This window comes from Myodes glareolus, chromosome 7, assembly GCF_982192425.1.
Source record: "Myodes glareolus chromosome 7, mMyoGla1.1, whole genome shotgun sequence".
In the NCBI taxonomy this organism is placed as follows: domain Eukaryota; kingdom Metazoa; phylum Chordata; class Mammalia; order Rodentia; family Cricetidae; genus Myodes; species Myodes glareolus.
Genome location: NC_142032.1, coordinates 38,630,574 through 38,651,192, shown reverse-complemented (window position 1 = coordinate 38,651,192; position 20,619 = coordinate 38,630,574). Strand labels below are relative to the sequence as shown.

The 20,619-nt window shown below is 42.3% G+C and overlaps 1 protein-coding gene and 1 pseudogene across 1 annotated transcript in view; one reads left to right on the top strand and one right to left on the bottom strand.

Moving 5' to 3' along the window:
• The window catches only part of Mamdc2 (MAM domain containing 2), a 146,641-nt gene that overhangs the window by 82,676 nt on the left and 43,346 nt on the right, over window positions 1-20,619 (bottom strand). The gene's annotated exons all lie outside the window — the stretch shown is intronic.
• Window positions 11,028-12,429, top strand: LOC125403386 (pre-mRNA-splicing factor CWC22 homolog pseudogene; annotated as a pseudogene).

Here is a 20,619-nt window from a genome sequence, read left to right as displayed (position 1 = left end):
AGTTTCTCAACTCATTCACAGCTCCTCTCAGCTGTCTCTGGAGACCACAGTTTGCCTGTTTTGGGAATGGCTATATGTGTATGGTTGACTTCTCAGATGACTTCCTTCTTAACACAAAGTCATACTTTGCATCTTGAAATCGCCAGATGACTGATGTCTGGGCTACTGTCTCTTTTGGCTGCAATGAGCAGGGATGCTATTGTGAGCACGCACGTGAGTTTTCAGTAGATGAACATTCAAGTCTCTCTCACTGATGAGACCATCGTTCGCTGGTCGTTAGCGCATATGGTAGCTATGTTTAGCTTTTGGAGGAACTGCCAGAAATTCTCATATGGCTGCAGTGTTTGCTTCCCATCCCCAATGTGTGGGTCCTATTTCTTGTCTACGAATAGAACTATCGAGGCCTTCTATTATCCATCTTTCTTATTAGACATCCTGGTAAATAAAAAGTGGTGTCTAAGTATGCCTTTGTCTTGTGTGTATCTAATGATTTATGATGGAGACCATCTTTCCTGTGTTTATTGGCCATTTGTATGCCTTCTTTGCAAACAAATATATTCAAATCCCCTTTCTATTAAAAAGTTTGGGTTATTTGTCATTTACTATTGAGTTGTAAGTCCCTTAGGTTTTCCAGAGAGTGGGAAGTTTGTACCGCATTCTTACTTTCTTTAGGCTCTGAGCAGGGTGTTTGTTCAGGTAGCAGATCAGCTGAACATTTGTTCAGGGCTGCTGTGAGAAAACCTTTCTCTCACTTTCTTTTTAAAGTAACTATTCCTTTGATGTTAAATCCAACACCTGTGCCCTCTGCAGTGGGAGGCTCCCCCTTTTCTATCCTCAGCAAGTTCCTCACCTCCCAGCTGCTTCCTATCTAGTGCCATCCAAAGACAAGGCCAGCTTCCTCCTGGGAGACTGCCTCAAATCTTGTAAGCCAGACCTGACAGCAATGCTTGCACTTCTTTCCTGCTGGGCTCTTAGGATTCTTCCTATATGAGACAAAGGCATTTCCTTATATTTATTTTTTATTTTTTAAAATGCATTTTAAATTGAAATGTAATCACATCTCTCTTTCTTCTTTCCTTCATTTGCCCCTCCCATGTCTTCTCCCTCCACCCTTCCTACATCTCTCCACCCTCAGACTGACAGCCTCTTTTCCTCTGGTTGCTTTGGTTGCATATACACACTCATGGACATACAAATGCAAGCTACAGAATCTATTTTTGTTGTTTGAGTGTATAGTTTTGCTTCTTTGCTTGCTTCTTTGTCGGCTTCCTCCATGAGCCTGTAGTCTATCCCCTGAATTCGCACTATGCTCTTCTTCCCTGATTGCATTGTGCCCTTTCTCCCTGGATCACACCCCGCCTAAGTGAAGGTTTAGAGTGGTCAAATGGAGTAGGCATGTCAGCCAGATGTTGGTTCAGATTCCAGCCACACTATTTAGAAACGCTGTCATTTTGGGGCAAGTTAATTATAACATTTGAGATTCACTTTTTCCACTGGTAAAATGGGGATGCTAAATCACTAATTCTGCATCATTCTTAAGAAGGTTAAATAAGACCATATTGTATAGAAATTAGCATATTGCCAAGCTCTTAATAAATGTTAGTCCTTATCTCCCCAGTTACCAGTCAGTAAGATGTTTCGGACGCCCAGCACCCTCATTGTCGTCTTACGACAGAACTCTCTGATACTAATTACCCTTTATCCTGCTGCTGTGACGGCCCTACTCTTCTGACCTGATACCAGCTTCTGCCACTGCACAGAAGAACCTTTCTGCCTTCGCAGCTAGACCCATTCGGCCTAGTGCTTCTCTGCTACTGTGTACACAGCTTTTCTCATGCTGACTTCTTCCTATCTGTTTATCCCACTGCCCAGTTGTGCTCTGCATCAAACAATCATCTCTGGAGCCGCCAACTGTCCTTTACAACCCTGGACAGCAATGCATTCAAACCATGTAGCAAACATTCCTCTTTGCGAAGAACCAGATTCCTATCACGGAGATGGGCTCCTTCCTCCACAGATAAGTATCCTAAATCTGTACAAGTCATAAACTTACATTTGAAAGAGCTGTGACTACTTTGGCATATAAAAGGTTTGTCAAAAACATCAATTTGTGAATATGTATAAAAAATTCTGTAGGTAAGGGTTCTCAAAAATGTTTGCCAATATGGAGATGGTTAAGAGTAGTGATGAGATATATTTCTCTTTTAGAGGGTATGAGTTCTGTTCCTAGCACTCATGTTGGGCAACTCACAGGTGCCTGTAGCTCCAGTTTCAAAAGATCTGATGCCCTTGGCCTTCTTGGGTACCTACAATCATTTGTACATGCCCCCATATATATAACTAAAACTAAAATAAACTAGTTGATTTTTTTATCTGAAAACAATTGGGATAGCACTTTTTAAATGTTAAAGAAACTCTAGTAAACATTTGAGGTTATTAATATTTAATTTTTTCAACCAGATTCATAATAATAATAATTCATAATCAGCAATAAATCTACTGAACTGTAAACTGTGCTAGACACATGACACCAACGGCATGAAGGGTTACAGAGTCCCTCAACACAAGGCCATCAGTGGCGGCATCCCCAGGTTTCAGCCTATTGTACCAGGCTGATGTATTTATTTCGGACACTGAGGAGAAGGCTTCCGGGTAAGTTTTTGGTGTAGGTCTTTTCCACAAAGAATTTGGACTCTTAACTGCTGGACAACACATTACTCCATGCTATCTGATAAAAAAAAATCAGTCCACTAGGCCTCAGGCCCCTGTTGGATAGCAAGGGTCACTCCCTAGGGCTTTTCATGGCTTTACAACCCTTCCCAGTATGCTTTCAATGGGCATGGCTTCTCTGCTATGTTGCCGCCATCTGAGATCCCTCATTCTGAGTCAGTGAAAGTACAGAAACCCCTTGTCTCTCAATTTACTTTTGTGCAGAGAATGCGATTTAAGAGCTATTAACTTATATCCAACTTTCCAGAGAAGCAACATTCTGAGGAGGTTTGTTTGCACCACCTCTTTATAGGTAGCCCACTCCTAAAGTGGAATGGGCAACGTGGCCTATAATTAAGAAGGCATGGCCAAACCTGGCAGCTCTATGTGGGTACCCATTGCTAAGAAACTCCTCCCAGAACAAAGTCTAGCGTAGCAGTGTTCTCATGTGGGGAATCTCAAACACAGTTTTGCACCAGGAGCAAAGGAGAACCTGCATTTAAAGGGCAAAGCAAAATTATAGTGTCCACATTTCCGCTGTAACCCCCAACACACACACACACAGGGCTACGGCCATACCCTCTGCGTATGGAAAGGACTTTGCAGTGGTCATGGACACTTCCTTAGACTCCAGTCTTGACAGAGGCACCGTGGATAGTGGTGCAATGTACAACTCCTTGCTAACCGCCACCGACAGTACTGGAAGTCTCTTCTAAGCTCTTTCAGCACCCATTATATTCATTTACATTTGTCTAGTTCCTGGTCTACCGCCCAGAGCTTTTCACATTTAAGGCCTCACAGCAGATCTGCTTGACTCTTAGCAGGTTTGTACCTTTTTTGTGTCTGTTTTTAAGTAACTGAGTAAACTCTCTCCTGACAGTAGGTTTTCTTTATTATTTTTATATAAAGACACATTAAAATTCCCTTCACTATGGAGCTCGCTCATTAGTTTCAAATTTCTTAATAATTTCTCCCTTACTGTTATTACTAAATTTCACTCCAGGAAATATGACATTTGATGGCAGCTAGGATCTTCAGTAGTGACTCACGCCACACTTAACTACTTTCACATATGCCCCTCCGGTTAATACTTTTTGAAACACTAACCCCACTGCCTTGAGATATGCAAAGAAATGTAAAATTGAACAATTCTTTGCTTTCCTGGAATGTAGAGCCTGTGGGAAGTATTCGGAAGGCCGTCCAGCATGTGACATTCCAGATTAAAGAGAGCAATGGTTTTTATCAAACTCCCAGTTTGGAAGCGTCGTTACAAAACACTCCGTGGAGCAGTGACAGGGCAGCACCACACAGCTGTCTCCAAGGACATTGCCATCCCCCCTGACATCAGGGAAACTTCCCCTTGTAGCTTACACAGCAAAAGTTGTGTCAAGAGATTACAGAATGTTATGAGGGCTTAAGGCGATCGCCAGGAGCAATCTCCAATGTAAACAGGGGCCAACACTGGAAGCTGCCACCCAGATGTCTGTCTGCCCTTTTCTTTAGGGCTATGCAGGGTGTGGTTAAACCCCGCTGACCTCAGTGGCAGTTCTGAAAGAGAAGTTTACCTTAGCAACTACCAACAGGAAACCAAGTGATGAACCCACAGGGAAAGGTCATGAGGCTGTTGGAAAGGGAACTCAGCTGTACAAAGCTTGGAAAACTAAAAGAGGCTTCCACTGAACGAGAATGTTTGCATTGCTAGGCACCAGCTCTTGGAAGAGTTTCTAGAAGATATTCCTTGGAAATATTGACATGCTCCTCTAGTTAACATAAAAGAGCTGGGCCTGCTGACTCATCCCTCTAATCCCAGCAGTAGGGAGACTGATCGTGAATTCAAGGTCAGATTGAGCTCTCTAGAGGGACCGTGGCTCAAAAAGAAAACAAAGAAATGAAGAGAAAGAAGATAAATGTGAACAGCGAAGATGCCAAGGACGATGGGTGACCTGACTCACTGCCAGTTCTCACAGGTGTATTGAGAAGGGGAAGGCATCCTGCCTCTATGAAAAATGTGTTCTTTATTAAGATAGGAGACTGGTAGATAATAGACAATAACATAGATAGACGGCCTAGTAACATGACAGAGAACACAACTGAACAGTTTTACTCATGAATTGTATAAGACGTTTTGTCAAATGAAGCTATGTGTATTTCAGCTTCATTCACAAATGTATCTGACCGTACACATGTATATGCGTGTGTGTATTGGCACACACATACATACATAAAGATATTAAAGTCTTTACAATTTCTTATTTCAAGTTCTGCGTCATGTACATTATAAAGAATAAGATGAAGAAGGATTAAGAAGAATACGCTATTTAAAAAGAACACGGAGGCCAACACGTTGCATCTTGTTGCGCTGTATAGCAGATGGAAGATAGGATAAACAGAGTTCAAGTGAGTCAGTGGTAAAACGTTTGTGTGCCAGCCTGGGGACCTGGGTTCACATTCCTAGAGCCATGTAAACGCTGGGAGCCTGTCATCTCGTGCTCCTACAGTGACATGGAAGACAGGAGAATGCCTGGAACTCTGCATGCCAGCTAGCCTGATCTATGCGATAGGGAACAGCAACAAAGAAACCCTGCAAAACCAACCCCCGAGGTTGTCCTTTGACCTTTACACATGCACAGTGGAACCTGTGAAAGGCTGCACTTACATACATAAATGCACATATATATCCACATACAAGCTGTGGTAGTGTGAATGAATTTGGCCCCCATAATCTCACAGGGAATGGCACCATTAGGAGGTGTGGCTTTGTTGGAGGAAGTGTGTCACTGCAGGGGTGGGCTTTGAGGTTGCTTACGCTCAGGATACTGCCCAGTGACTCAGTCAACTTCCCATTGCCTGCAAGATGTAGGGCCCTCAGCTCTTTCCCCAGCACCATGTGTGTCTGCATTCTGTCCTGCCCCCCTCCACCATGATGGCCTGAACCTCTGAACTGTAAGCAAGAATCCTCAATTAAATGTTACTCGTGATCATGTTGTCTCCTCACAGCAATAGTAAACCCTAACGAAGACACAAGCGCATGTATCGTAACACACACACAAGAAGATATGATGGTCAGTGATAGAAACATACTATTAGAAAGAAAAGAAAGACACAGGTGCGGTACCTGGCAAGTGAGCATTTTGATCTAGAGTCATAGTTTTACAACTTTGAAAAAGCATAGGCAAATGCAGGAGCCCATGTATTGACAACGCAAAGATAAGTCTCCGGGATGACCAGGTGGGGCCAACAGTTGATACAGACCTTTGATGTTAAGCACAGTTTTACCCGCTGATTCTATTTCCCCTCAAGTCCCTAGTGTAGGATGCCTGAATCCGGTGGTGGTTTGGCAGCCCCTATCTTAGATCTTCTTAGAACTCGAGGCTTAGTGCTGCATCTTGCCCCTGGTGCCCACTTTGCCCAGCTTGAGGATAGGCTCTCCTGCTCGCCGTAAGCCCTCCCATACAAAGCAGGCTGGATCCACCAGCTTTCAACCCCATGGGTCTCAGCATCACTGAAGGAGACAAGGCCTGCAGGACATGCAGACACCTTCTGGGTGATTCCGAAGTGACCCAGCAGGAGAAGTGTTCTTTTTAATGGTTTGCTTTCCCAGTCAGACCTCAGCCACACCACACACTCAGATATGGTCAGCTGTATCTGTTTTACTCACTGCTCACTCCAAGGGGTGGCACACAACAGGTGTTTAATAAGCATGTGATAAATTAATTAAATAGCAGACCCTTTTATGATTTTCAGTACAAGGGGAATGAACAATGAAAAATGAAGTTCTTGCTATATTTTTATGATGTGTGCCATATTTTAGAAGCATTGCTTGCCTTTTGGAGAGAAATATGTGGGTATATGTATCTAAGACTTCTAAAAAACCAAAATAGAAGAAGAAGAAACCAGGTTTCAGTAAGTGGTTTGAATTTCGATACTGACACACTGACAGAAACATGTTTTTACTCAGCTTTAGAGACCTAACTATTTACAAAGCACTGGAGCTGACTTGAACCTCCCATCAACCCTATGAAAAAGCTGGACACTTTTGGTATTCATTTGACAGATTGCAGAAGCCTGGCTTGGATACCGCACTCTGCCTAATGAGCAGTGGGCTCCAGATTCACTCAGATGACCAGACAGATCAGTTGGAACTACTGACGTGTGTTCTAAATATTGCATGGCAACACTGACCTCAGGAAACTCTGTTTGTTGATTATTTGCAGTTCAGATTTAACAGGGCATTCTGCAACCCTTGGTCTTAGCCTGATTCTTTCTCTGGAAAAAGCCAAGGCTGTGTGTGTGTGTGCGCATGCACACACATACATTTGTGTCATGCCCATGTTTAAAGAATGACAGGAGTGGTATCTCCCAGGGCTCCACAACCATATTATATATGGAGTCAATGATTTACTATTTTTAAATTAATGCAAAATGGTGCACAATTTTAAAATATAAGACAATCAACTAGGTCTTTATCCTGAAATTCTGGGACATTATGTCAGAGTTGCTTTATTATATACAAATACACAGAACCTTTGTAGTGATTTGAATAAGAATACTCCCCCCCCCCAACACACTCCAGGCTCAGATGTTTGAATGCTTGCTCCCCCTTTGATGGTGATGCTTAGGTAGTTTTAGGAGAGTCAGCCTTGTTAGAGGAAGTATGTTACTGGAGATGGGCTTTGAATGTCTGAAAGTCACCACCATTTCTAGTTGCTCCCTTAGTTTCCTGATTTCAGTCCAAGACACGAGCCCCCAGTTTCTACTCCTGCCAGCATGCTTTCACTCTGCCATCATGAGCAGAACCATCCAGAACCATCACGCCAAGTAAGTGCTTTCTTCTGTAAATTGCCTTGGCCATGGTGCTTTTTCATAGCAATAGAAAAGTTGCTGATACAACTATATATTAAGATATAGATTTTAAAATTTCATATAAGGGTTAAAACACCCTTTTGTGCTACTTTTCTTTGAATATACTGTAAAGATTCTTTTTGTCTGTCATCCATCTATAAATCTTTCTAACTATTTACTGTGTTTGCTGCAGATCAAATCCAGACACATTCTTTCTATCTCCTGGACATGCCTTGGCTTGGGCCAAGATTTTGCCAGAAGACTCACATCCTAAGGACTCATGACAGAGAGCTAGAAGGGGAGGAGAAAGGGTCGCAGGTTCAGTTCACTTGGTCTGGCAGCACCTACAGTGACCCTCAAATCTAAAACTTCACCGAAAGAATTGTCCCAGAATTGAGGGATGATGTGTGTAGTTCTACCATGGAGCTTTATCCCTAACACACACACACACACACACACACACACACACACACACACACACACACACACACAACACAAGCACACATATAACACACACACACACACACACACACACACACACACACATATATATATATATATATATATATATATGTAACTCCCACATAGCTTTCCCTCTGATTAGAAGCATCATCTTTGCCCTAGTGAGGAACACATCTCCATATCATTTGCTTTTAAAAGAATTATGATGATTATCTTCTATTTATGATTAAGCACAGATTTCAAAGTATGCACAGCTATGGAAGAGACCTCTAGAAATGGCACTGCAGAATTAAAAGGAATAAAGATTTTTTTCTCATTTTGTTTAAGTAGTACCAACTGTTTCTTCTTGAGGATGTGTCATTTTTTTCTAGTGGCAATACATAGGGACATTTCTTCTATCCAAATAAGTTTTTTAACATTCATCAGAATAATAATCCAGTAAAGTAAAATGGAATTTTATTGATGCTATCATGTGATTTTTTTCTTGTTATGTGGAGTAGAACATTTTTTACAGATATAAAAATCGTTGATAATTGATATTCCCATTGTGTGATATTCTTGACCTGTTTTGCCACTGGGTAGTAAGTCCTTCAGTATTATTTATAAAAATTATTATTAAGAAAATTGGAAATTAATTAGATATTTTTGTGGTTATTGTAGTGGTCTCCAGTTCATCATTTGCGATTAATGTTATTTGCAATTTCCTGAATTCTTCTACCAATCTCTACAAGGATGTAAACCACCTGGTCATCCAGTCTTTTGGAATACAAAGATAATCTCCTAAGATACAAAAATCCAAATACATATAAAATTTGGGGCTTGTAATGAATTAATAGGATGGGGGTGCTTGCTTGAAGAACTAAACAATTAGGACTTTTCATGTTCATGGAAGTCATGACTTGAATCATAATATGTCCTCATAGGGATGGATGTGAACATTTAGTATGATGTATGGACCTAGTACAGTACTTTGTGTCATGTATGTATTCAACAAAACAAGAACCTAGATTTCATGTCTATTAAGTCATGACAATACCAATCTCTTTTGCTGAGTTTCCTGCAGTTCTGTACTACTTTCAGGGTCTTGCCATCTCTCAGTACTAGGGTATATTACTACTTCAAGTCTCCTTCTAACTGTGCTCATCTAAGGATGGCTATGTGAGATTATCAATCCATTGTGCTACAGTGACTGGTCCCGCAATCAAAATCGCATGACCAACCCAAGTAAGTGTGACTTGTGGGAAGAATTTTATAAGCTTCTAGGAGAAAGCAGCTTCCTTTCTATGATGACTGCCAACTTTGTGAAGGTTGGCTGCCTCCACCTGCGGGAGTCCATGAGAAAGGTCTCGTAAGGATGAGGAGAGCACAGCCAGAGACAGGGATGAGAGACACAGAGAAAGGGAACTCAAACCAGACAGCATCTTTAATCCCCTACAAGGACTTGAAGTCAGATCCAACCAAGCTTTTGATTTATGTTAAATGATTTAAGTCTTCATTTAGTTTACACCAGTTTGAGTTAGAGGCATTTCAATTTGGAGAAAAAAACAAAACCAAACCAGAGCTTTGTTAGGACAGAAGTCTGCATGATTCATGCTTCAGCAACAGGAACTGGGAGGAGGAGAGACACTGCTGTGAACTGGGTGGAAGCCTGTGGAAGGGGGTCCTGAGTCCAGGCTCCTGCCTTCCTTTTGCCCACTCTTACTGTTGGAGTGTGAGCAGTGGGTTAATATCTCCAAGCCTTGGTGTTACTTTCTGAAAAATAAGAGAACTGGACAATAAGTAGTTCTTGGTCATAGAATGAGCCTCAAGTAGTATGACAGTAATGGATATCCAGGCTCCTAGTCCATTCTATGGGACTGAATATCCTCTGATCTGTATTGTATTCCAGGCTGTCTCAGAGAGTTCTGATGGAATAATGTGTCCCGCTGTTAAACTGGGTTAGCTGACCATTCCAGTTCTGTTGACACTGAGTCTAAGTTGAATCAAAGCTCAGTTGAGCCCAGTGGGAATGTCGTGTCTGGTTAATATTTTGTACTCTATGCTAGCAGTTGATCAGAAGACAAGGTCAAGAATGTAGTCCCTGGAGGGTTTATTAACTTTCCACAGCCAGAAAAAAATATTAGTGGCTATGATATGTGTCACCAATCTTAAGAACTGTCTTAGAGATGCAGGTCATTGATCATAGAGGGCTGGGGACAGAGTGAAAATGACTTTGCAGAGCCATGAGCTCCACCTTAGGTGCCAACACAAACACCTCTGGCCATGCTCAGAAGATTGGAAACAGAGTGCGTTCTGTACAGAGGTTTCCTTCTCTTTCCTTCCTTCCTCTCCTCTCCTCCCTCCTCCACTCCACTCTTTTCTCTCCCTCTACTCTCTTCTCCCCTAGTCTTTCCCTCTTCTTGCCTTTGTTTGAGAAAGGGTCTTCTGATCAACTCCTAATACAGAGTAGAAAACATTGCTGGTATGTATCCCAGATTGGCCTAGAACTTGTTAGCTTCCTGTCTTTGTCTACCCAGTGCTGAGATTCAGGGCATATTGTTCCCAGCTGTTTTCCCCTTTGCTTTCTCAAGATAGAATGATTGTAGTAAATGATGTTCAGGAGACAGGCACCCACACTTTCAGCTGTAGAGAATTTGATATGTTCCCATGGTGCTTTAAGTTCATGTACATTTACTTTTCCTGTGGACAATGTACACATTATAGTGGTATTTTTAATGATAAAAATGAAAACTTTAGTGCAAATATTGTACTGGATATTAATTTCCTGTTCCAAATTTTAAAAGAAAAAGGAGTCTCTTAAAAATCAAAGCTTGGCATTCAGTCTGAGGTTTCATAGAGACATCATTCTGTCTGAGGATTCATAAGGGCAGGATCGCCCCTTTGGTCTGAGGATTCAGTAGAGGTGGTGTGTGAAGACAGAAAAAAAAAAACTGTCAAGTAACTCAGATCATTGCATACTTGTTTCTTGAACCAATTTGAGAAATCTAGTTTGTTTGGTCAACTGACACCAGAAAATGAAATGAAGTGTGACACACAAGAAACACTCCTCTGGTGGCAACAGAAGGGAGAGCCGCAGTTCATATCACCAGAACTCTCCCCAGAAGACAGACGTGCAGAACAAGAAAGGTTCCCGCCCCCAACCCGAACAGAGAATACTCTGATTACAGCCGCTCTGACCATGAGCTGTCAGGAAGAGGGTATTCTTTCAATGACAGCGTGGAGACACGAAGTAGGGACCGAGAAAAATGCAGAGAAAGAGATGCAAAAAGGAAAAGGTCCATGACAACCTCATGTCCTGGAAGAAGGAGCCAAGTAACCCAGAGTTCTACTCAGGAAGAACCTGCCACAAAGAAGAGGAAGGATGAGCAGGATCCGCTGCTCAACCGAACCAAGGGAGTGTATATTCTTCCCGCAGAACTCAGGATGATGCAAGAGCAGATCACAGATAAAAACAGTCTAGCCTACCAGAGGATGAGCTGGGAGGCCCTGAAGAAATCAATCAATGGTCTTATTAACAAGGTCAACAACTCCAAGATAAGTGTTACTCTCTAAAAGCTCCTTCAGGAAAACCTAGTCAGAGGGAGAGGACTGCTGTCCAGGTCTGTCCTGCAGACACAGAGTGCCTTTCTGGTCTTCACTCATCTTTATGCTGTAATCAACTCAAAATTCCCACAGATTGGAGAATCAATCCTCAAGAGACTAATTCTTAATTTCCAGAAAGGATATCAAAGGAATGACAAGCAATTTTACTTGACTGCTTCAAAATGTGTGGCACATCTTACTAACCACAATGTGGCGCATGAGGTTCTGTGTCTGGAGATGCTCTCTTTGCTGCTGGAGAGACCAACAGATGCCAATGCTGAGGTAGCTATCAGCATTATTAAGGAGTGTGGCCTCAAGTTAACCCCCTTGTCACCAAAAGGATTCAATACTATCTTTGAACGCCTGTGAAACATTCTACATGTGTCTGAAACTGACCAAAGAACTAAGCTCGTGATTAAAGTGATGCTATACGGAAGGACAGGTTTAAGGACTACCCTGCTATTTGGGAAGGACTTGATTTAGTGAAAGAAGATGATCAGGTTACCAATGTGCTCTGCTTGGAGGATGACTACAATCCAGATGATGTTCTTAGTGTTTTCAAGATGGACCTTAATGTTATGGAGCATGAAGAGAAGTACAAAGCCATTAAAACGGAAACTCATGATGAAGGAGACAGTGCTTCAAACACAGACCGAGAAGCTGGAAGCAGTGAAGATGAGGAGGTGGAAGAGGGAGGAGGAGGAGAAGGCGAAGGAGGCAGAGAAGGAAGAAGAGGGGAAGAAAGAGGAGGAGGAGGAGGAAGAAGAAGAGGAGGAGGAAGAAGAAGAAGAAGAAGAAGAAGAAGGAGAAGGAGAAGGAGAAGGAGAAGGAGAAGGAGAAGGAGAAGGAGAAGGAGAAGGAGAAGGAGAAGGAGAAGGAGAAGGAGAAGAGAAGAAGGGCTTTCCAAGTGTGCTGTCTGTAAACAGTGTGATTAAGTGGCTTCTGAAGGACCACTCTAAAATGGCTCTCTCCATTTACTGAGAAGGGATTGTGAAGAATGCCACTGGTGTTTAGTGGGTGAAGACTTTTCAGTACCCTGTAGGACTGAAGACTGCCCCTTACAACAGAATACCCGCCCCAAGAATTTTAAACAAGAAAGTTCATTTTTCCTAACAACATAATTTTAATTTGGTATTTTAAACCTTCATTTCTAAAGGCATATCATGTTGAGAGTGTGTGATAAGGCAAGCTTGGCAAGAGTGTGTTTGAACATGAACTCATTTAAAAATAATAAAATGGTATATATTAATAAAAAAATTAAAATTTGCCAGGTGGTGGTGGCACACCCCTTTAATCCCAGCACTTGGGAGACAAAGGCAGACGGATCTCTGTACGTTCAAGGCCAGCCTGGTCTGCTAGAACTAGTTACAGGACATGCTCCAAATCAATAGAGAAACCTTATCTCAAGAAACAAAAATAAATAAATAAATAAAAGCTTAGTACCAATTGTTAGACTGTGGCATCAACAGCGATAGTCAAAATAACTTTTATAGTTTAATTCTAGGTAAAACTTTCCAAAGGACTGATGTCTATATATCAAATGTATGTTTTAATACTCACCTTGCCAACAATAGCTGAATGCTCACTCCCTCTAACAAACATTCCTAAAGAGAGCAATATAAGTATGAAAACTGCTTTTCTTTTTCCCTTTTAGTCTCTGTATAATTAGGTATTATATCTTAGTGACAATATATAATTCAGGCAGTTTATAATAATGTAAAATAAGAGCATCATACTCTTGAAGTTTAACTTCTCTTGCTGGTTGACTCTGATTTCTCCCATTCTGCTGGCCGGTGGTGTAGGTACAGAAATCTTGCATCAGAGACACATGGTCAATCTTAAGAGAGGACAATAGCCAGACAGATGGGGCAGAATCAGGACGAGGGAGAGACAGGCCAGGCATGGTAGCACACACATTTAATTCCAGCACTTGAGGTACAGAAGCAGATAGATCTCTGTAAGTTCAGGCCTTCCTGGTCTGTATAGTGAGCTCCAGGTCAGCTAGGGCTACATAGGGAGACCCTGGCTTAAGGGGAAATGTGTGTGTGTGTGTGTGTGTGTGTGTGTGTGTGTGTGTGTGTAGAAGCAGACAGAGATGAGATCGAACACGTTCAGGGTGGTGTGGATTAAACCAAACAGCAGAGAAAAGCTTAACATAGACTTACAAACTTGGCAATCCTAGGACGAGAGGTTCAGGAAGACCAGCTTTGGACAGCACCTTGGATAGCTCCCCAGGCACTGAGTTCTTTGATGAAGCCAACACAATAAGAAAGAAGGCTTTTACCTTCTATGTCCTGGCCTTCTGGGATACCACCACCCTAGGATGAAATAATATGGTCCCTGAGCCTTTAGAAACCAGTCATACTGTTCCATCGCAGGACCTGACTTAGCTTTGAAAACCAGGTCATCCTCTGTGGTTCCTGGATCTTTGGTGCTGGCGGTAATGGGAATAATTATGATATAGAACAATATACATTTGTAGATGTTAAAAGTTCTATCATGAAACAAATTTAAAACATTGTTTTTATCTGAGGCTCAAACCTCTCAGCTCATCTTTATTTCAAGTTCTGGGATTAAAGATATGCAACACCACATAAAAGAAACATTGTTTTCATTATTATAACTTCAAATATAGTGAAGTTCATTTACAAAAGTTCCTGTATATGCCTTTCATGTGGGCATCAGGCCTTTCTGAGAACTAGTTAGACATATCATCATGAAGAGAGCTCCCTTCTGCCACTTGTCCTTAGAAGTGTCCATAGACTCCTGAGCTCAAGGAAATATTCTACTCACAAAGTTGTTTGGCTATGTTTGCCGATGCTGTCAGTAGATAACAAAAAAATCTTAAAAATCAGACTCATTCCAAATGGCTATTCACTGAATTGAGGGCATGGCATTTGGGTTTTTGCTCAAAGAAAAAGACCTTTGAAAGGGATCAGTGGGGGAAAGGAGTTAGGCAGACAGGGCGAAAGTCCCGCACTGTAAGTAAAGGCTGGGCAAGTGTCAATGTGGCACCAGAGACATGAATTTAGTGGTGGTGACTTTCCAGCATGTGATGCGGTCGGCACAAGATGCTGTTGCCAGCATGCTGAGCAAGGGTTGTGCACATTTACTCATTCAGCAGCATTGATGGAGCAGCTACTCTGTGCCAGGGACCATTTTAGACCTTAGACACCTGATTGTAAACAAAACAGTTGGTTAAAGCATTAAATACGCTTTTTTTTGGCCATCCAGAGTCAGGCCGCTTCTCATAGCGCTTGCTGGGACAGCAAGGTAATTAGGAGCTGTTCAACCTGTCCATGCAGGCCAGGAACGGAAGAGCGTGAGTGTCCCACTTCACAAAAACCACCTGCCAGCACAGAAACAGAGAATCACCAACAGATGGTTTTCTGTGGTGTTTGGGGGGCAAATAGGACTATGGGTAACACAAGCAGTACCCAGCTGGACATATTTAAGATCATGAAATATTAGCATCTGACAAAACCCAAGAAGCCATTCAGCCCGCGTCCTTCCCTAGAGTCTTCTGAAGCCTGTTCACTAGAGCATGGTAGAGCCAGACATAGCTTACTCATCTGTACTGGAATGGATACAAAGTATTTCTCTGTGTGACTCTCACATTTGATTGTGTCTGATCGAGGTATCTCCTCAGTAATGCCGTTGCATTGACCAGCATCTGTGGTGGAAAACCTGAGGGGCCTCAGAGCAATTGTTGCTTTCTTCCATGGGTCTGATAGCTAGGGCTTTGGCTTGTGGTGAAGGTATAGGAAAAGGAAAAGCTTGAAGAAGGATGAAGAAAGGAATCCAGTTGCAGGGACAATGGTCAGCCTTGTCTTCAGCTGCTATTCCCTCCTTTCAAGTGGCTGCTAGAGCCCTTTGATGGGACAGATGGCTCTGAGTGACCAAGCAAGCAGAACTTCTTTGAGCTTAGGGGGCAGATTATATTTGTGCAAGAAGAGCTTCATGGACTATGCAGCCCTTTCCTTTCTTGTTTGGACTGCAGAATAAGAAATACTTAAAAAGGAAAAACTGGGATGGGGACTGCTTTCTAGAAAGATCAGTCCCAAACAGATATCATCTAATAAAGCTAAAATTTGAAAGTCACACATAAACACTTTAAAATAAGAATGCTGAGCTTCTGCTAAGTGGCTGAGGATACACTATGAATATACAGAGAGGGCTTCAGGAATGAAAACCCAGAGCTCATACCAGAAAAGAACACTTCTCTCTCCATTTTCCAAAGCTGCTCATAATGGTCATCCTGACCTCTGACCTTCTGATTTTAGTCACAGGACTAAATGTCCTAAGTTTTCTTTGTTAAGTCTGAAGGTTTGTGTGTGTGTGTGTGTGTGTGTGTGTGTGTGTGTGTGTGTGTGTGATGCTCAGGGTTTAATCAATGCAAGATAAATGCCTTGCCACTCAACCACAGCCCAGCTCAAGTAAACTCAATCTTTTGAGGAAGTTAGGAGCTAAAAGAAGCATTGAAATTAAAGTTTTAGTCACAGTAGTGTCTTCTAGAATATTGTGCATTCGTCTCCTTCTTCTTCTCCTTCTCCTCCTCCTCTTTTGCTAACATTTTCAAGATTCTTTCTTGTGGAGAAAGGAGAAAGCATTTGTTAAGAAGTTCTGATTTGCAGGTGGCATTGTGTTGTGAGAGCTGAAAGGCGACCAGATCAAGGAAATTGCTTTTTGAGCTTGCAGGTCCGGATGAGCAGTGGATGGCCTCTTCAAAGAAAAATAACTCCCATGATTGGCCCTGCTTCCTCACCGGCCCTTCAGCAGCAATCATGCCAGTAGTCCCAAACCTGGACGGAGTGACTCATTCGTCTCTCTAGACTTACGGCTGCAAGCGTTCTTGATTTTCCTTTCAGATGTGGAGAAGCCCAGCCACTTCTCTGAAGTCTTAGATGAAAAGATGGGCTTTATGGAATGAGGGAAAATATGCCCAATAACTTTGCAGAGATCAGGAACAAATCCAAATTCAAAGCAAGATAATGTGAGTCATTCAATGGGAGAGCATACTCACATTTAACAATGAAATTTTTTGTTTTGTTTGTTTTTGTTTTTTGCTTGTTTTTATTTTTTTAAGACAGGGTTTCTCTGTAGCTTTGGAGTCTGTACTGGAACTCGCTCTGTAGACCATGCTAGCCTTGAACTCACAGAGATCCATGTGTCTCTGCCACCTGAGTGCTGGGATTAAAAGTTTGCACCACCACCACCCGGCTTGCACACTCACATTTAAATCTGTGAATTATGGACTTTCCTAGGAAACTCACAGTAGACTCAAACTTAGATTTTGAAAATGGCCTTTTTCTTCTTTCTCTTTACTTAAAAAACCCTGGTAATTCTTACAGATCCTGGCAGTTGACTCAGGGCTATTGCCAGCACCAACCTTTGTGACCTTAACTATGGTTATTTTAAGTAGCCATTACTCCTTCCAGTTCTTTACATCCCGAGACTTCATTGTCTGAATCAAGGAGGGTGGAGGTCTCTGCAAGCATTTTGCCCTTTGCGTTTAGCTAGTCCTTTGTGCCCCAGCCTTGCCTGTCTCCTGTACTTCTCCAGAGCTAGGAAGCTTCATTCAGAGCTTGACTGGATGCAAGATGGGAACAAGTAAAATCACCCAGCACAGGAAGGATGAGTGATGGCTAAGGATGAGATGAGTCCTCGAATATCCCCTCGAGGAAGTTTCAGCCATAAAGAGTCTTCAAAGAAAGATACTATATTGAAATGTCTTTTTCTGAATTGAAACAGACTAGCTCCTGGGATCAGCATAGGGCTTCCAATTTGCTTAGTCTATCTACAATTTACTATACAGCTTTGAACAAGTCATCTTCAGGTCACCAAGAGACTTAGGAAGATGAAATAGAAGATTCATCGCTTATAAAGGTGTTTGGACTTTGTTGGTCTGCTGGAAACTTAGGTGTGTGCACAACCCTCACTCCTTTATTATAGACAAAGGTAGAATAAAAGGGCATTTCTAACGCCATGAATGTGCTTTGCTATATGGAAACATGGGAATAAGATCAAGGGTTCTGAGAAGAAAGATGTTTAACCATGAGGATTTGAATTCAGATCCCAGCACCCATGTAATCTCAGTTTGGGGTAGGGAAGTAGAGACAGGAATATCCCTGGGGCTTGCTGGCCAGTCAGTCTAGCTAAACCAATTAGCCCAATATTCAGTGAAAGCCTTTGTCCTGGTTAGGGTTTCTATTGTTGTGATGAAACACCATGAGCAAAAGTAACTTGGGAGAAAAGGGTTTATTTCACTCCGCTTCCATTTAGCAGTTCATACTCAATAAACAGCGAGGGCAGGAACTCAAGCAGGGCAGGAACCTAGAGGCAGGAGCTCACGCAGAGGTCATGGAAGTGTGCTGCTTACTGGCTTGTTCTCCTGGTTTCCTCTGCTTGCTTTCTTATGAAACCCAGTTCCACCAGCCCTCCTACAATGGAGTGGGCTCTCTCACATGTATCACTGTGAAAATATCCTACAGACTTGCCTACAGCCTGACCTTATGGAGGCATTTTCTCAAATGAGACTTCCTCCTCTCCAAAGATTCTAGTTTATGACAGGTTGACATAAAACCAGCCAGCACAGACCCTGTCTTAAAATATAACATGAAGCATGATTAAGGAAGATACCAACATCAACTTCTGGTCTTTCTACACATGTGTACTTATATACAAGCATGCATACAAAATCTTAACAGATTTAGTCAGTGAAAGGGGCAAAACAGGATAGTCCCAGAACAACACCAGGTAAGGCTCTATTCAATGACTTGGCTGTTCTTTCACTTTTGGCAGGGTTCTTGTGGCTGTCCATTGCTCTTAAGTCCAAGAAAAACATCCTCAAGGTCTGAGTAGCATCCACCAAGAGGCCAGGCTGCCTCTCCCAGTTCTTCTGCTCTCTGACACTCACAGGTTTACTCCAGGCCTGGATCACCCTTACCCTTCTCTGCCTCATAAACGTCTTCTCCACATCAAACAGGTATCAGGCATGCTCTTGAAGCAAAGCGAGACAGAAGACATATATGTCTCCATGTGGCTCAACTAACATTTATCGTCTTCTATATGCCAGGAATTTAAAAAGAGAAAGAAAGAAAATACAGGCAGAGGTTCTCCTTCATGAGATGCAGTTCCTTGCAGGAACACCATGCCGGAAGAATGCTTGGATCAGGATATTTATCATACTAGAAAACCCAGCCTCTCTTTGCTTCACACCATGTAACAGTTGTATTTTTGTCTATGTGCAGTGTACATACGTAAGATGATTTTAAAAATTAGATGGCTCCACACTATTTTTTTTTTTGTAAAACAGAAACTAGAGACCTGTTTTGGAATTAAAAGCTTTCCTGACCATTTAGAAACTTTGCAAGATTTTCCATTCCTCGATGTTAAGTTTGCATTTGGCCACAAGCTACAGTTTAGCTTTTGGCCGCCAAGGCACAGATTGGCAACGATACATGGAAACCCAGGGAACGAACTGTGTAAACAAACAATCTTCCCCAAAGCTCATGCAGCTCAACTAGCTCCACTGCTATAGAGGAGGACGCTTTTTCCTTAATAAAATAAGAGGAGCAAGAGAGAGGAAGGGATAGAGGTTGTGGGGAGAAGTGGAGAGAGGGACCCTAGCAATAGGGACGTTATTAAATAGATTATGATTATATTGCAGATTCTTGGGCAACTACTAAAAAGAATGATGTAACCATATATAGAACTTAGAAATATGTCATATCCATGAGTGTGGATGGGTATTTATCACTACAGCATATAAAGAATATAGCCATGTGTTCACAAACTATAAAAATAAGAGTCAATGCATCTATGCACACTGAGAAAATATGGGAAACACTGGTCATTTCAAGGGGGTGAAAACCGGACAAAGAAGGTCGTTTAGCCATCATATGTGCCATCCTCACATTATTTGAGTTTTTATTAAAAAAACAAATCAAGTTTGGTCATTTAAAATAACCAGGCTTTAATCTCTGGTACCCCTCTCTGCCCCAGCCCCAAATTTGTTCTCTCTCTCTCCTGGAATTAAGTACTATAATACATAGTGAGGCAGCTAAAAGTCTAACTTATTTATGTGTGAGGCCCTCAATCGCATTCTCATTCCCGCAAGAAAAAAGGAAAAAGACACCAAAACCCAAACAAACAGAAAACCCCAAAACACTACAGGATATTCAAACCCCAAACAGGAAACTGAGGAAGTGCACCCTGCTTTGCAGGATGAATGTCAAGTTTAAGATGTTTCTGCATATACAAAGTGAAGAGAAGCGATGTTGAGCAACAAGGCTCAAAATTACAAAACACAAGGCACGGAGGAGCTCTGTTTGTAGACAAAATTTGCTTCCGTTTTAATCTTCTGCAGCTGTACAGATCTGGCCCGCTTGCCCAGATCAATGGCAGGTGCACTGAGCTGGTGGCGGGGAGAGGCTGGAGACACACCTGCCTCATGACTCCCTCAAGGTTATACAGTGGGCTGGGAGCTTCCAAGGGAGTTGTCTGAAACTCACTCATCCATGTGGCCACACTGGCTCTCGGGTTTGTAAAGGGCAGATTTATTATGACATCCGAGAGGAAACAAGTAGCCATTTTCTTGTCAAAAACTCAGAAGGGGCCCTTAACCGTGCCGTTCACGAGCAATTAGTCAAGTGCTCAGAAGTAGCTGGCTGAGGCTGAGCAAAGCACAAAACCCCGTGGCTTTGATCCATAAGCCCCCAGCGGACCACCCACGCTGCGTGCTCAAGAACCATGTGTGCTCATCAACCACACAATAAGATCGGCAACTCGAGGGCTGTTTATATTCACGGCACTCTGCTGGGTGCTCACTCAGCGGGAGAGAGGAATACTTAATGTCCTTCTTATAGCCGCGTGGAATGTGTTAGGAGTTTGTTCTTTGAATGAAGCCTTTGAGAATTTCTGTGTCGCCACATCACATCCCTGTGTCCTGAGTGACTGTGTGTGCCAGCAGGATTTGTGTTTTTGGTAGCTCTACTTGTTAGGGAGGGTGAGTGAGCCAATGGG